Source organism: Dendrobates tinctorius, unplaced genomic scaffold (assembly GCF_039654945.1).
Source record: "Dendrobates tinctorius isolate UK_male_01 unplaced genomic scaffold, ASM3965494v1 ptg000127l, whole genome shotgun sequence".
NCBI classification, from domain to species: Eukaryota; Metazoa; Chordata; class Amphibia; order Anura; family Dendrobatidae; genus Dendrobates; species Dendrobates tinctorius.
Genome location: NW_027361795.1, coordinates 4,275,176 through 4,293,720, shown reverse-complemented (window position 1 = coordinate 4,293,720; position 18,545 = coordinate 4,275,176). Strand labels below are relative to the sequence as shown.

Here is an 18,545-nt window from a genome sequence, read left to right as displayed (position 1 = left end):
ATAAATTAGGAAAAATCGACAAAATAGCAAAAGTTATCCCTTCATGTACTGATAATTAATCAAGTTAAATGTTTGAGGCCTATCTATTTTACATACCGTAATAACCATTGATACTAGTCCCGTTATCAGATTTTTGTTATAGTGTGAATATAAATTTCTTTTGCTTTGTGATGTAACATGTATTTTCTGTTCACGCAGGACACAGAAGAGGCTGTCATCACACCTCTGTCAATGACGCCTGAAGAAGACAGCATGGCAATGGTGCAAGAGGAAACTGTTGAGCCACCATCCCCATCTGTGCCTAGCCGCCTCACATTTTCTGGTCGAAAAAGGAAGGCCCCCACCTCCGCTACTCCAGAATTTATACAACTTGCCAAAAAAGTCCTAACAACACCGCAGAACCAACCTCAGCTTACCAGCTTTGCGTACTATGCAAATGAGAAGTTGCCAACACTAGATCCAATACAGCGTGTTCATGCTGAAAGGGTTATGCTAGAGGTGTTGAGTAAAGCAGCAACCGGGAAACTCACTGACACGTCTGATGTCATGGACAGAACTCACTACCCGCAGTACTCTTGGCCACACAATCTAGAGCCTCTGGAAACTACAATGAGGAGGGGGATAGACCATCAGCAGAACCCAAGCCTTGTTCCCCCACCTTTTTTTTTATACTCCGCCAAGGCAACGTGGTAATGAAAACGAAACATATTACCAACAGTTGTAGTTCTGCAAATATTTCGTTAAGCTTTTTGTTGTGTATATATATTTTTGTAAAATTGTTTCAGTTATTTTAATAAAAATGTTATTTTTCAACTGAATAGAGGACTGTTTTTCGTGTGTTTGTTATTTCCACATTATTGTAGACTACAATAAAAAGATGGCCGTACACACGGACACGGACGTCTGCCCAACTAACCCATTTTTTACAAATAATATGACACAGCTGCGTATATAAACTTAAAATATATAGATATATATTTTTTACATATATATATTATATATATATATAACTTTTTTTTGGAAACATTTTACAAACTTTCTTTACCAAAATAAAACATAAATATATAAAAAAAAAAAAAAAAAAAAAAAAAATTAGTGTGGACTGCCATTCTCTTGTAGGCCCGCCAATAACCTCTCCAGCATCACACCGTGCACATCCATAGCTGACAGAGTGACTGCCATTGCTGCCGTCATCCACCGGTGAGATGCCAGCAGGGCCTGTGCAGTGGGGATTTCTGTTGATGAAATGATAAACGTAAACATGTCAATTATTGACAAACTACAAAGGTTGTTGTTTTTATACTCACGGTATTGTGGCGGCTCAGTTCCCTCAGGCGAGCGGCTAATAGCCCACGCCGAACCAGTGGCACCAACGGCTATGGGACCAAAAAGAAAATATTTAACGACAACCCTCCATCCTTTCCAAAGCTAAACGTTCAAGTACCCCTTTTTTTTTATTTTAAAAATACGTGCTTTAACTACCAGATGGAGAGCCTGCACCGATATCACGGAATGATGCTGGTGATAGTATAGCCTGTGAGGGCGGGCTGGCAGCAGGCGAAGGAGTTGGTGGTGAAACGGGGTGATCCCCTGGAAATGGTGGGGCTGTTGGTGTTGCTGACCGCGATGGCGGGCTTAATGGTGATGGTGGTCCTAGAGATAGGGAAAACAATCCATTGATATCTGAATGTTTAATGCTTTCTTTCATTGTTAAAAAAAAACGCTGTGCCGAATATTGTTAAGCGAGTTGTTAAATTGTCACCGCTATTTGAATACCGCATAACTCAGCAACAATTATAGAATACTAATAAGTATGCTTGCTCTTCTCAATTTAACATTTTATGTGGTAGTCTTTCAGAGTTCTGCTTTTAAAGACGGCAATAACCTTTTTTTTAATTTCTTTCAATACTTGACAAACATTTAAAAGTTTGTTACTTTTCATTTCAAAAAGTTTTGTTTTTAAATAAGTACAAATTTTTAAAAAATCTGTAGAAGTACATGTTTATTTAACCCAAACAAAAAAAATATTCACACTTCATTTTACTTTCACTTTCGTTATACCACATTACAATGCCCCAGCATTTTTGCTGACAGCTAATGCCATCATGCTGTGTGTTTACAAGCTGACACTTTTCAAAAGCAGAACGTGCTACGTCTGATATTGAGCGGTAAAGTTCACGACCATAGACATCATACCAAAAAAAAAAATCTGTCAGATCCCGTCAAAAACACTCACCCTCTCCCCTTTGGTTTTCGGTCCGGATGCTGGCAATGCGTTCACTTGAGCGGTAACGCAGATCGGCCAACTTTTTTCTGATCTGCGTGGTGGTCCGCTGTATGCCGAAGTTGCACATAAGGCCTCTTCTTTTTTTTTAATACACGCTTCTTGTGAAGCATGGGACGGGTGTGTGTTGTGCAGCCATAGTCCCGTGCATCTAATTGTTGGATTAAATAACGGACCTCTGGCTCCCCCAAAGGAACAGAACGCCGGGACGCCATGTTGTTCACTAATGTGTTCTCTAGGCCGCATTAACGCCGCCCACCTGAGCGTCTTGACGTCACGGCGCATGGGAATGCTGATGCGTCATAGTTATCCCTCGGCCTCTTTGGGGATGCAACAAACTTACATATGTCTAGGCATTACACGTTTTCTATTGCTACACATTCTCTTTAGAAATTGGATTTATGTACTCTTTGACCATAATACATATTAATCCTTAATCCCAATTACTGCAATCATTATCCTTCTCTCCATCATTTTCCCTTCGCCCCATTACTCCCCTCTCCCCATCACACCCCTCATTTTGCCTTATCCCCATTACTCCCCTCTCCCTATCACACCAATGACTTTGCCTTCTCCCCATTACTCCCCCCTCCCCATTTCACCCCTTTTTGCCTTATCCCCAACACTCCCTTTTTGCCCTTCCCCCTTTTTGCACTAATTACTGAAATAACAAGAAAGCATTTTTGAATGTAAAATTTTTTTATTAACAGAAAGTCTAAAAAAGAATAAACAAAATTTTTTTTAAATGCAAACTATATCTGATGCTGCCAAGTCACTGCACCAGGCCCGTTAAAGTATTGGCAGTAATTGTCTCGGCAGGCCTTCGCATCGTCCTTGCTCCTGCCTTGATTGACAGGTTGAAGTCCTGCAATAGCGGGATCATTTTCATGCCATTCTCCGAGCACCACGTCACCATTGCTGTCCGAGTCCATGAAGCCTGGCAGACTGTAAGCAACAGCATCGCGTTGCCGAAGAAAATTGTGAAGAACGCAACAGGCCAACACCACAGAGTCTATAGATTCCAGCTTCATGTTGATTGGTGTGTGGAAAACCCTGAAGCGGTCGGCCATTATGCCGAAGGCATTCTCAACAACCCGTCGTGCCCTTGACAGTCTGTAATTAAAAATACGCCTTTCCTCTGTCAAAGTTTTTTGTGGGTATGGTTTCACAAGATTCGCATGAAGGGGGAAGGCTTCATCGCCCACAAAAACAAAGTTAAGGTTGGCGGTGGTGTCCATGTTAGTTAGCAAGTGCAGTTCACAGTTATTCAAGCGTTCCCCAAAAATAGTGTGCTCCAAAACGTCTCCGTCCGAAACCCTTCCATTCATGCCAACATCAACGTTTATAAATTCATAATTGGCATTTACAAGGGCCATGGGGATCACGCTGAAGTAGCCCTTGTAGTTATAGTAATAGGATCCGCTGTTAGGTGGTTGCGTGATCCGCACATGTTTGCCATCCAAGGCACCACCACAGTTTGGGAACTGCCAAATACGTTCAAAATCCGATGCAATTTTTTGCCATTTCGCCTCGGGTTTTGGAAAAGGCATGTAGCTCCGTAGACTGCGGACGATGGCGTTGCATGTCTCTGGAATTAATACGCTGAGCAGTGATCTAGAAACAGCAGCAGAAAATTGCAAGTCTTTCATTGAACGTCCGGTTGCCAGGAATCGCAGTGTGACTTGCCAAACGTTCCTCTGCCGAAAGAACTGCACGCATCCTTGTATCCTGCCGTTCAATGAGTGGCCTCACACATTCCAGTAGGAGCTTGAATGAATCCTCCGACATCCATAGATAATTTCGGAAATCCTGCGGATTCTTCTCCTGCAACTCCCTCACTAGATGCATGTGGGTGAATTTGGACCTCTGCTCCAGCCATTCTCTGGTCCGCATGCGACGCTTTCGTTTGGAATGCCTCTCTTCCATCCGCGCCTCTTCTTGTCGATCACCCTCCATCAGTAATGCAGCTGCCACAATCACACGCTCCGCGGTGGTCATGTTCATTATGTGCAACCTGCCCGGTAAAGAAGAGAAAAGTTAATTAATAAAGTTAATAAAAAAAAAAAAAAAGATATGTTAATAAGAGTAATTGTTTTTTGTTAACATTGCATTTGCTAACATTGAAAAAACAGCGAGCTTACAAAAGGTTACGCAGCAAAGAGCCTAAAATGGCGGGGGGTGGGCGCAGCTGTTAAAAGATTGCTAGGTTATCCTATGTTATGGAGGATCAAATATAGCAAATAAGTTGCCTCTAAAAGCAAGAAAGATCTAAAAATTGCAGGGGTGGGCGCGGCAAAAAAAAAAACAAAACGCGGCAACACGTCTGTATATATATTGAAGGTAAGCAGCCAAAAAGAAAAGGTGTGTTAAGATTCAAAAATAAAAACATCACTAACAATATGTACCTTGCAAGGGAAATCCAAAAATCCAGAAGGTATAAATGCCAAAGATGAAGCGCAGTAGCGACTCTGAAAGGATCGCAAAAAAAACCCCACACACGATAGTATCCTCGCAACAACACACAAAGGACTAGCACCAGAACGTTGGAGTAATCCACAAAGCGCTCTGGAACAATGGATGGGGGCGCAGTTTTACGTTTTCATTTATTGCTGAGGTGATGTGGCCACCAATCGGAGCTGAGGGGCGTTACAAAAGAAAACCTAGTCCCGCCTGTGCCGCTGACATAGTCGCCAACGAGGTCGCTCGTCGTTCATAAAGGGTGTCAAAACTCAGCGATTCAGGCTCACCAGCAGGACGCCAATGATCAAAAAACGGCCCTGGACGTTCGTGCACGATCAGCGACATCGCAGCGGGGGCCACATCGTCGCTACATGTCACACACAGCGACATCGCTGACGATGTCGCTGCTGCGTCATAAAATCTGTGTCGCTTAAGCGATATCGCTAGCGATCTCGCTTAGTGTGACATGGCCTTTATACAGAAGTTAATTTACTTTTCTTAATTTTTCTCCCTGCATAGTGGATGTTTACTCAATTTTCTCAATAAAAAGATATGAAAAGTACAAGTATTTGTGTGTTATTAATTTAGTTAGATTGTCTTTGTCTATAAATGTGGTTTATATGTGATACAAAAGGCAAGGGTTTTTTCCCTGGAGTTTCCCTGGGCTCTATCAATATAAAATAGGGAAGACAGGCAGCCATTATCTCCCTTTCACCACATAGTTTTTCAAAGTTGGTTATTGGAGATAGTTGTTAAGGAATGCCCTTTCATCCCTATTTTATGTTGAAGGAGCTCACCGTATTCCAGCAAGAAAGCACCTGCCTGGCACTCCATTGAAATCTATTATTACCAAGATCTTAATGCAATATACTATAGGAACAAAAAAAGTGCAATAGGGTCTTATCCGGGTTAATATTAAAGGATTAAAAGGAATTCACTCACCTATTTGTAGGAGAGATCAAGCACATGAGATAGTCAACTGCTGCACCTCCAAAGGTCAACCAAGTGACCGCTGATACATCAATTCTTATGGAACTAATTTATGGACTTCCATGCGCTGCTCGACAAAATACGGAGTGTATATAGTTTGTCATCCCCTGAGGAAGAAGTAGTCCTTACTTCGAAACGCGTTGGGAATAAATGATTAATCTTTCACCATAATTGGGATTCTGTATTTTGTCGAGCAGCGTATGGAAGTCCATAAATTAGTTCCATAAGAATTGATTACTAAGATCTTAGTCACACTGTGACTGTACCTAAATAGGGAAAGGGGCCTTGCTCTGTCCCTAGGACCGAGACCCCAACTCCCTGCTCCCAAAGGTACCTCTAAAGGTGAGGAGGTTTGGGCCACTAGCCTTACTGTTCCCCTGTTGTACTCTAGGGTATAGATGTACAAACCAAATGGGAATAGGATAATTTGGAAAGCATACACCTAAAAACAGCATTCAACAATCGACAGCAGCAACAACGATCTCCAACTCAGCACAGCGACTCCAAGGAGCTAGCAAGTAAAAATGGCCAGGTCAAGAAAAGCTGTGAAATGAAGCTGCAATTTTCTAACCAGCATAGAAAGGTTGTTAACCTCTTCAGCACCAAAGGAAGCAAAATCCATTTAATATGAAGCACAAACACATGCTAAATGGAAGATCTGCGATTCACAATAAGTAGTGATTTCCTAACCCCAGATCTCCAGGAGGAAGTGATCCGCTCGTGACAGTACGCCCCTTCTACGAGGGGCCACAGGACCCTCAAGGCCGGGTTTATCTGGATGGGCCAAATGAAAGGACCATATCAACCTACCAGCATTAACCTCAGATGCCGGCACCCACATCCTCTCCTCTGGACCATATCCCTTCCAATGTACCAGGTACTGTACAGAGCCATGAACCATGAAGGAATCAATGATTTTGGCTACCTGAAATTCTAAATTGCCATCAAGTGGTAGAAGTAGTAAAGGTAATGGTTCCATAGGTGCAACAAATTTTTTGAGCATAGACGTGTAGAAAATATTATGGATCTTGAGAGTCGGAGGAAGCTTGAGACGAAAAGCTACAGGGTTGATTACGGCAACCAACTTATAAGGACCAATAAACCTAGGACCTAATTTCTGAGAAACTTTTAGCTTAATATTTTTGGTGAACAGCCATATTAAATTATTCACCCCAGGTTGGGACCTGACAATCGTTTCTTTTCAGCCGTACATTTGTATTTGTCCCTCATGATCATTAAATTATTTTAAACCCCTTCCCACACAGATGGGAGCGAAGAACAAAATTGCTTCTCCCCACAAACCCCCGAAGACTCATCTTTACTGAAAGTACAGAATTGTGGATTGAAGCCATATTCACCAAAAAATGTCGACTTACCAGTGAACTCACTGCAACGATTGTTTAAAGCAAACTCATCCAGGGGTAAAAAAATAAGACCAATCCTCCTGGTTATCTGACAAAAAACATCTGAGGTATGTCTCCAAATTTTGGTTTAAGCATTCAATCTGACCATTAGTTTTAGAATGAAACGCTGAGGAAAAGGATAGATGCATCCCTAAACGGAAACAAAACGACCTCCAAAATTTAGAAACAAATTGGATTCCCCAATCTGACACCACATTGGAGGGAACAGTGTGAACCTTCACAATCTCAGTGACAAACACCTGAGCCAGGGTCTTGTCATTAAGGATAGCAGGTAAAGCAATATGGTGTGCCATTTTACTAAACCTTTCCCTCAAAACTAAGATAACTATTTTGTCAGAGGAAGAAGGAAGATCCATAATGTATGTTAGGGTAAAGGTTTGTGGTTAGGGGTATGGTTACGGTTGGGATTAGGGTTAGGGGTGTGTTGGGGTTAGAGTTGAAGTTAGAACTGGAGGGGTTCCACTGTTTAGGTACATCAGGGGGTCTCCAAATGTGACATGGCGTCACCATTGATTCCAGCCAATTTTCCATTCAAAAACTCCATCGGAGCTCTCCCCTTTCTGAGCCCAGCCATGTGCCCAAACAGTGACTTTCCCCCACATATGGGTATTGGCGCACTCAGGAGAAATTGCACAACAAATTTTGTGGTCCACTTTCTCCTGATACCCTTGTGAAAATAAAAAAAATTGGTTCCAAAGTAAAATTTTTGGGAAAAAAGTAAAATGATCATTTTTTCCTTCCACATTGCTTTAGTTTTCATGAAGCACCTGAGGGGTTAATAAACTTCTTGAATATGGTTTTGCGCACCTTGAGGGAGCAGTTTTTAGAATGGTGTCACTTTTGGGTATTTTCTGCTATATTGATCCCCCAAACTCACTTCAAATGTGAGGTGGTCCCTAAAAAAATGGTTCTGTAAATTTTGTTGGAAAAATTAGAAATTGCTGGTCAACTTTTAACCCTTATCAAAAAAATTATACTTCCAAAATTATGCTGATGTAAAGTTGACATGTGGGAAATGTTATTTGTTAACTATTTTGTGTGACGCTACTCTCTGAATTAAGGGTACAAAAATTAAAAGTTTGAAAAGTGAGAAAAGTTCATTTTTTTTCTCATTAATGTACACTCTGAACCCCATTTTGACTGAAAAAGACCAGAAATGTAGAAATTTTTGCAAAATTATTGAAAAAGAAAAACTGAGATATCACATGGTCATAAGTATTCAGACCCTTTACTCAGTATTAAGTAGAAGCACCCTTTTGAGTTAGTACAGCCATGAGTCTTCTTGGAAATATTGCAACAAGTTTTTCACACCTGGATTTGGGGATCCTCTGCCATTCTTCCTTGCAGATCCTCTCCAGTTCCGTCAGGTTGGATGGTGAACATTGGTGGACAGCCATTTTCAGGTCTCTTCAGAGATGCTCAATTGGGTTTAAGTCAGGGCTCTGGCTGGGCCAGTCAAGAATGGTCACAGAGTTGTTCTGAAGCCACTCCTTTGTTATTTTAGCTGTGTCCTTAGGGTCATTGTCTTGTTGGCAGGTGAACCTTCGGCCAAGTCTAAGGTCCAAAGCACTCTGGAAGATGTTTTCATCCAGGATATCTCTATACTTGGCCACATTCATGTTTTCTTCAATTGAAACAAGTCGTCCTGTCCCTACAGCTGAAAAACACCCCCATAGCATGATGCTGTCACGACCATGTTTCACTGTTGGGATTGTATTGGGCAGGTGATGAGCATTGCCTGGTTTTCTCCACACTTACTGCTTAGAATTATCACCAAAAAGTTCTATTTTAGTCTCATTAGACCAGAGAATCTTATTTCTCATAGTCTGGGAGTCCTTCATGTGTTTTTAGAAAACTCTATGTGGGCTTTCATATGTCTTGCACTGAGGAGAGGCTTCTGTCGTGCCACTCTGCCTTAAAGGCCCAACTGGCTGCAGTGATAGTTGACTTTTTGGAACTTTTTCCCATCTCTCTACTGCATCTGTGGAGCTCAGCCACAGCAATCTTTTGGGTTCTTCTTTACCTCTCTCACCAAGTCTCTACTCCCAAGATTGCTCAGTTTGGCTGGACGGCAAGGTCTAGGAAGTTTTCTGGTGGTCCCAAACTTCATCCATTTAAGGGTTATGGAGGCCACTGTGCTCTTAGGAACCTTGAGTAGTGCAGAAATTCTTTTGTAACTGGCCACATTTGTGCCTTGCCACAATTCTGTCTCTGAGCTCCTTGGCCAGTTCCTTTGACCTCTTGATTCTCATTTGGTCTGACATGCACTGTGAGCTGTGAGGTCTTATATAGACAGGTGTGTGCCTTTACAAATCAAGTCCTATCAGTTTAATTAGACACAGCTGGACTCCAATGAAGGAGTAGAACGATCTCAAGGTGGATCACAAGGAAATGGACAGCATGTGACTTAAATATGAGTGTCTGAGCAAATGGTCTGAATACTTATGACCATGTGATATTTCAGCTTTTCTTTTTTAATAAATTTGACACCAAGGACTCTTACACGGGCTGTGACACAGACGGTCATACGGGATTGATGGGATCCCTGCCACTGCAGGACCCTACTACTTAGATGGACATATAGGACATTATTTTTCCCACTGATTATAATTTATTTCAGTTCCCCTGATGAATCCCTATTATCAGGGAGGAAACGCGTAGAGAGATATAACCATATATATTGATGGTGGGCAGTCCATAGCAGGATATATTTGGAGCCTGTCCTTGTGAGGACAGGAGCAATGCAGGGGCACGACAGGGAGTAAAGGTAAAACCATTTCCCCCCTTCCCCATTCCCCAGATGGACCACTGATCCTGCTACTGACAAATGAGAACCAGCTATGGAAAACGCCTGTTATATTGGTGAGACCAAACCAATTTTTAATTGAGCACTGGTATGTACGAGCACTTTATATATGTAGTTTTGTGTTACTTTTTTGTCCAAGTCATATTTTACTAATTTAATTAAAAGTTATGTTTTAATGCCAAGGGAGACTCTCCAGGCTATACTCTTCTTCCCCTTTTTTAATAAATTTGCAAAAATTTCTACATTTCTGTTTTTTTTTCAGTCAAGATGGGGTGCAGAGTGTATATTAATGAGAAAAAAAAATGAACTGTTTTGAATTTACCAAATAGCTGCAATGAAACAAAGAGTGAAAAATTTAAAGGGGTCTGATTACTTTCTGTACCCATTGTATTATACTTCGTATTAGTGGTAAATTTTGGTCACTATGGTTAGCATACATTTTTGAAAATATAAAAAATTTGACCGAAAATTTCACAATGTTCAAGTTTTAAATTTTTATGCCCTTTAATTAGATAGTTATAGCACACAAAATAATTAATAAATAGCATTTACCACACGTGTACTTTACATCACCACAATTTTTTGTAAGGAAGCTACAAGGGTTAAAAAGTTGACCATCAATTCCTCAATTTTACAATAAGATTTACAAAACCATTTTTTTAGGGACCACATCACATTTGAAGTGACTTTGAGGGGTCTATATGACAGAAAATACCTAAAAGTGACACCATTCTAAAAAATGCACCCATAAAAGGCCTCAAAACCACATTCAAGAAGATTATTAACCCTTCAGGTGCTTCACAGGAATTAATCAAATGTGGAAGGAAAAAAATAACATTTTATCTTTTTTTGCTAAAATTTAGCTTTAGCCCCAAATTTTTTACTTTTACAAGGGCAACAAGAGAAAATTGACCCCAAAATTTGTTGTGCAATTTCTCATGAGTATGGTGATACCCATATGTGGGGGAAAACTACTATTTGGGCACACGGCAGGGCTCGGAAGCAGCACCGTTGAACGCAAAAATGGCCGTAATCGATAGCGGACGCCATGTCGCATTTAGAAAGCCCTTGATGTGCCAAAACAGTGAAAACCTCCTACAAGTGACCCCATTTTGGAAACTATACCCCTGAAGGATTTTATCCAGGGGTATAGTGAGGATTTTTTACCCAATGGTACTACTCAGGATATGATAATATTAAGTCATCATATTGAATATATCGTCACTTCGTCATTAGTGTTGAGTGCAAGTGGTCGCTACGAGAGTTTGCAATGGGGTGCTCAGATATGCACCAAGCATCGCGGATGCTCAAGCGACCTTGATGCAACCTCGAGTAGCACGTACTTGCGCTCAGCACTAGTTGTCATTTTGTCATAATTTCTTTAACTTTTGAAAAATCCCTACCCCAATGCTAACCCTAGTTCAACCCTAACCCTAGCCCTAGCCCAACCATAAACCTAACAATAGGTCTAACCACAACTCTAACCCTAGCCTAACCCCAACCCTAACTCTATCCCCAATTCAAATACTAGCCTAACCCCAACCCTAACCCTAATGACATAGAATGAAAGAAATAAAAATTCTAAAATAGAAAAAAATGTAATTTGACTAAGGCAATGATACAGGTGGGATGACATTCTAATTATTGGCTTTTGATCACTTTGATAGGCTCTATAACATTGATCAAAATGAACCAGTAAGAAAACTTTCCGCTGTTACAGGGTGCAATTTTTTTCCAGGAGGAGTTGGCCAAGGGCCAGGGATGGAGCTGGAGAGACAGGGGAATGGCAGAGGTACCCGGGGTGGGTGGGGGCTTGGGGATCTAATTTCTTTCTCCTCTGACATGTATAGAAATGGTTTTAATAGTGGGCACACTTTTTTCTTTACGCTATCGCCATTATTCATTGAAACCACAGAGATTTTCCTGTGCTGGGGCGCTCTATATCCTTATTCCCCATCATCATTTTAAAACAGCAATGACGCAATAAGTTCCCTTAACGGCCGCCATTTTAATGCGTATCGGCGATCGTCAAGGGATTAACTAAGCGCGTTTTACTTTTTCTTTCAACTAGCTAAAATAAGCAACAAACAGTATTCATTGCTGTACAAAACTGCTTGAAAAAATGCATGTAAAAAATATGTGAAAAATGCACACAAAAACGCGTAAAGAATGTGGTAATTGTATGCTCCATTTTTCCTGCCAATAGATGCAGAAATGTCTGCATTCAAATACTCAACATGTGCACATTCCCTATGTCTGCAGAGCTATGTTTTTGCTGCAGATTTCACTTGAGTGGGGAAATCTGCACCAAAAATACTTGTAAAAAAAATGCATCAAAAGATGCCTGAAAAAAACACATCAAATCACGTTCCTATTTCAAGCAACATTTTCCTGCCAAGAGATGCAGAAATGGTGCGGAAATTTCTACATCAAATACTTTACATCTGCACAGGTATGTTTTTGCTGCAGATTTCACAGATTCTAATGAGTGGGGAAATCAGCACCAAAAACGCATGTAAAAAACGCGTTAGTTAGATAGATAGATAGATAGATAGATAGATAGATAGATAGATAGATAGTGAGAGAGAAATTGACTTTATTTTTTTAGTTTTTAATTATAATGATTTTTTTTGCTTACACCCCCAAGAAACATAGTGGAGCATGGCTCACTCAACCATGTAAAAGATTTTTTTTGCATATATTAACATAAATGCCCAATATTTGTATAGAAACTTTGCTTGAAAATCGACCTTACTAATATATTCCTCTGTCTAATGTAATCAAAATTGTCAACCCTCTTACAGTTGTGGCCAAAAGTATTGACACCCCTGCAATTTTGTCTGATAATATTCAGTTTCTTCCTGCAAATGATTGCAATCACAAATTCTTTGGTATTATTATCTTCATTTAATTTGTCTTAAATGAAAAAAACACAAAAGAGAATGAAGCAAAAAGCAAAACATTGATCATATCACACAAAACTCCAAAAATAGGCCAGACAAAAGTATTGGCACCCTCAGCCTACTTGGTTGCACAACCTTTAGCCAAAATAACTGCGACCAACCGCTTCCGGTAACCATCAATGAGTTTCTTACAATGCTCTGCTGGAATTTTAGACCATTCTTCTTTGGCAAACTGCTCCAGGTCCCTGATATTAGAAGGGTGCCTTCTCCAAACTGCCATTTTTAGATCTCTCCACAGGTGTTCTATGGGATTCAGGTCTGGACTCATTGCTGTCCACCTTAGAAGTCTCCAGTGCTTTCTCTCAAACCATTTTCTAGTGCTTTTTGAAGTGTGTTTTGGGTCATTGTCCTGCTGGAAGACCCATGACCTCTGAGGGAGACCCAGCTTTCTCACACTGGGCCCTACATTATGCTGCAAAATTTGTTGGTAGTCTTCAGACTTCATAATGCCATGCACACGGTCAAGCAGTCCAGTGCCAGAGGCAGCAAAGCAACCCCAAAACATCAGGGAACCTCCGCCATGTTTGACTGTAGGGACCGTGTTTTTTTCTTTGAATGCCTCTTTTTTTTCTCCTGTAAACTCTATGTTGATGCCTTTGCCCAAAAAGCTCTACTTTTGTCTCATCTGACGAGAGAACATTCTTCCAAAACGTTTTAGGCTTTTTCAGGTACGTTTTGACAAACTCCAGCCTGACTTTTTATGTCTCGGGGTAAGAAGTGGGGTCTTCCTGGGTCTCCTACCATACAGTCCCTTTTCATTCAGACGCCGACGGATAGTACGGGTTGACACTGTTGTACCCTCGGACTGCAGGGCAGTTTGAACTTGTTTGGATGTTAGTCGAGGTTCCTTATCCAACATCCGCACAATCTTGCGTTGAAATCTCTTGTCAATTTTTCTTTTCCGTCCACATCTAGGAAGGTTAGCCACAGTGCCATGGGCTTTAAACTTCTTGATGACACAGCGCACGGTAGACACAGGAACATTCAGGTCTTTGGAGATGGACTTGTAGCCTTGAGATTGCTCATGCTTCCTCACAATTTGGTTTCTCAAGTCCTCAGACAGTTCTTTGGTCTTCTTTCTTTTCTCCATGCTCAATGTGGTACACACAATAACACAGGACAGAGGTTGAATCAACTTTAATCCGTGTCAACTGGCTGCAAGTGTGATTTAGTTATTGCCAACACCTGTTAGGTGCCACAGGTAAGTTACAGGTGCTGTTAATTACACAAATTAGAGAAGCATCACAAGATTTTTCGAACAGTGCCAATACTTTTGTCCACCTTCTTTTATATTTGGTGTGGAATTATATCCAATTTGGCTTTAGGACAATTCTTTTTGTGTTTTTTCATTTAAGACAAATTAAATGAAGATAATAATAACACCTGTGCAGAGATCTAAAAATGGCAGTTTGGAGAAGGCACCCTTCAAATATCAGGGACCTGGTTGCAGTTTGCCAAAGAAGAATGGTCTAAAATTCCAGCAGAGCATTGTAAGAAACTCATTGATGGTTTTTTCATTTAAGACAAATTAAATGAAGATAATAATACCAAAGAATTTGTGTTTGCAATAATTTTCAGGAAGAGACTGAGTATTATCTGACAAAATTGCAGGGGTGTCAATACTTTTGGCCACAACTGTAGAAGGGGACACAATCTACTTTTACTATGTAAGACACAGGTCTATTGAACATAATATGTGTAGTTCCTCTTTAAATGTGTTCTTGAGGTAAGTTTACATGTGATAAATCCTTTGAGAATTTTGGGCGACAACACAATATGTAATTTGGGGTTGATTTTGTACAGTTCTTTTATTACTTATAATAAATAACATCTATGCCCTTTTGCAATATGCAGTCTGTCGGTCTTACATACCTATAACACATGCACAAGTATGTGTGACAAAATTGTCTTCCAGAAAATGGTGCCTTAGACTACAACATAGTGACATGTATGTGCAAGCGATAGGATCGTGGTGCTCCCTGTTATTCATGTTCTGGGCATTCCCCTAGTGACTTCCAGGACGCCGAATGCGGCGCTGATATGTTTCTGTATGCGTTTTCATATTATTAATGGGGGGGTGAGTCACAAAAATTGCTAACTGTATGAACATGAGACGATTTCTTGCAATTAAGATGTACTGTGTCTGCACTCAGGGCCGCCACTAGAAATTTTGGGGCCCTATACTAGTAAATTTTTCAGGGCCCCTTTGAGACTCCACCCAGGCTCCACCCCAGGCCCGCCTCCACCCCTCAAACTGTCCACGGTCCCACTGATCTCTCTTGGAAAAACTCCACTTCTCAAAAATCACCCATTAACAGTTCCCATCACCAGATCACACAAATAGCCAGCCGCTTTTGTTTTGGCCAAAAGATTTTTTAAGCTGCCACCACGACAAGGTAGACTCTTTTGGCTGGGCCCTACTCTATCCTTTTAAACATTTGTTAAAATATTCATTGCAATTTAGGTATATATTTATTTTTTCAATTTTTAAAATGACCAATGATATCACATCCTAACGGACAAATACCACCGCACTGTGTCCAGACACCATATTACCACCACATAGTGACCTATAACACCACATACAAGGAATAAATACCGCCACACCATGTCCAGACCAAATATTACCCCCATCTACCATAATGACCGAATAATATCACATACAAGGGACAACTACCACGCACCATGATCAGACCACATTACCACCACAGTGACAGAATAATAGCACATACAAGGAACAAATACCACCGCGTAATAATATCTCCCATCCTGCCCCGTGTCTCACATTCTGCCCCCCCTGTGCAGAATGAGCCTCTTCTTAGTGAGCGCAGTGCCAGCATGCTGCTGTCTCCCATTAGATTTAGCTATCTCCTTTTAGTGAGCACAATTCCAGCATGCTGACTGTCTCCCCCTTAGATTTAGTTATGTCCTCTTCTGAAGAGGACATAACTAAATCTAAGGGGGAGACAGTCAACATGCTGGTATTGTGCTCACTAAAATAATAGGACAATGGCTATCTGAGCTGCAGGTGGAGACAGTCAACATGCCTGCATACCGCACTGGACGCTGGAGATTTGTCCCCATCATCAGCGAGGCCGCCACGGGCGTGAGGGTCAGAGGTACAGCTGGGTGGTCAGTGACAAAGGTGCAAAGAGACACAGCTGGGTGGTCAGAGGTATAGGAAAGCTGGAGGGGGTCAGAGGAATTCGGTGTTGGATTGGATTGTCAAGGAGCCACCAGTGACATTGGCTCTGGAGTTCAGCCACTTGCAGATGTCCTTTGGCCTTCATATAATAATCAGGGAGGGTTGTTGGATGCCAACTACAGGCAGCTCATATGTTGGGATAGAGAGCCCCCTTGCACAGCGGGCACCAGGGGACTCTCCTGTTCCCCTGTGGACCCGTTCACACTAATGTGGCATCAGACAGCTCAGTAGTGAGAGACTCTGTACTTGCAGTCAGATGGGAATTGGGAATATGAGTACAGGGCGAGTGCCCACTGTAAACACGCTGTTCCCCACCCCACATGTGATGAGTGTACTGGGAGGAGTCGACACAGAGCATACAGTAAACAGCATGACTCACAAATTTCAACATCCTGCGGTATCTCTGTGACTACCAGAAAGAGAGACAGACACACAGACTACTTACCCTCCTCGTGACTCTGCCTGCCATCCACCATCTTCTGCGACTGCTCCCAGTCCCACATGGCGTGCGCACACGGCTCTGCTCCCTCTGGAATGAGGAAGTGGAGCAGAGCAGCGTGTGATGTCACGTGAGGGCGGCGCTGGCTTGGCTGGACGGTCTGGACCATTATGCACGGGGGGGCGGCAGGCACTGGGTTAGATTTAGGTGGAGTCTCAAAATGTGGGGGGCCCCCGGGCCCGAACGCAGATCGGGCAGCCAGCGTACTCGGGCGGCGGGCCCCCCTAATCACCGGGCCCCATACACTTGTAAGGGCTGTCATGCACTGATGGCGGCCCTGTCTGCACTATTGTGTTTAATATTAAATATGAGTCCCTTGAGATACTAGGTACAATTGAACACATGTGAGTTGCACAATGCACTTTTTTGCACATATGTACAAATATGTATGGATCTATATATCAATTGTTGTTTAAAGGGAATCTGTTACCCATATTTAGTGATAACATGTAAAGATATCACCCAATTGCGCATCCCATATGGTTTCTATTAGGGCTTTTGACTCCCCCGACCCCGCACCTTTGAGGCGTAAATACCTTTTTTATCTTGTTGGGGATGTATGCAAATTGCCGCGGTCCGCTCCGATGGGCATGGCTTAGTCGCCTTCTCCCGCCCCCCTCGGCTTGCTGCATGTAATCTTCATCTGTGAATAGCACAGATAACGTTGGTTTCCGCGCTTGCGCATTGTAAAGGCCACCGACGCCTGCGCAGTATGCTTTGCCCAACTGTGGGCGAAGCATATAATCGCTACTGCACATGCGCCGGTATTTTCCAGCACGGTCTATGCCCTGGAAGTCTTCACATGCATGCGCTTATGAGGTGTACGGAGTGGAGCAGTGTGTGTACGAGGTGTACGGAATGGAGCCGTGTGTGTACGAGGTGTACGGAGCACAGCTGTGTGTGTACGATGCGTACAGAGCACAGCCGTGTGTGTACGAGGTGTACGGAGCGGAGCCGTGTGTACGTAGTGTGCGGAGCTGTGTGTACGAGGTGTACGGAGCGCAGCCGTGTGTGAACGAGGTGTATGGAGCGCAGCCGTGTGTGTACGAGGTGTATGGAGCGCAGTCGTGTGTGAACGAGGTGTATGGAGCGCAGCCGTGTGTGTATGAGGTGTACGGAGCACAGCCGTGTGTGTATGAGGTGTACGCGGAGCGGACCCGTGTGTGTACAATGTGTATGGAGCAGAGCCGTGTGTGTATACAATGTGTATGGAGTGCAGCCATGTGTGTACGAGGTGTACGGAGCGCAGCCGTGTGTGTACGAGGTGTATGGAGCGCAGTCGTGTGTGCACGAGGTGTATGGAGCGCAGCCGTGTGTGTATGAGGTGTACGGAGCACAGCCGTGTGTGTACGAGGTGTACGCGGAGCGGACCCGTGTGTGTACAATGTGTATGGAGCAGAGCCGTGTGTGTATACAATGTGTATGGAGTGCAGCCATGTGTGTACGAGGTGTACGGAGCGCAGCCATGTGTGTACAAGGTGTACGGAGCGGAGCCATGTGTGTACGAGGTGTACGTAGCGCAGCCGTGTGTACGAAGTTTATGGAGCGCAGCAGTGTGTACGAGGTGTGCGGACCGCAGCCGTGTGTGTACAAGGTGTACGGAGCGCAGCTGTGTGTGTACGAGGTGTACGGAGTGCAGCCGTATGTGTACGAGGTGTACGGAGCAGAGCCACGTGTGTACGAGGTGTTCGGAGCGGAGCCGCAAGTGTATGGAGCGAAGATATGCGTGAATTTTGGCATGGGGGGCCCCATTTGAAAGTTCACACCGGGGCCCATAACTTTGTAGTTACGCCACTGGAAACAACATGGGGTCCCCCATATTTTTAATAACCAGCTGAGGGAAAGTAAACAGCTGCAGGCTTATATTAATAGGCTGGGAATGCCCATGGTTATTCGGACCTTCCCAACCTAAAA

General features: G+C 42.7%; 1 long non-coding RNA gene across 1 annotated transcript; it reads right to left on the bottom strand.

Moving 5' to 3' along the window:
* Nucleotides 1-2,964: 2,964 nt before the first annotated feature.
* Nucleotides 2,965-16,669, bottom strand: LOC141047483 (uncharacterized). Its single transcript, XR_012219814.1, has 2 exons — nucleotides 16,578-16,669; nucleotides 2,965-4,298 (listed from the first exon to the last, which is right to left on the bottom strand). It is a non-coding gene; the product is annotated as an uncharacterized lncRNA (long non-coding RNA).
* Nucleotides 16,670-18,545: the final 1,876 nt, after the last annotated feature.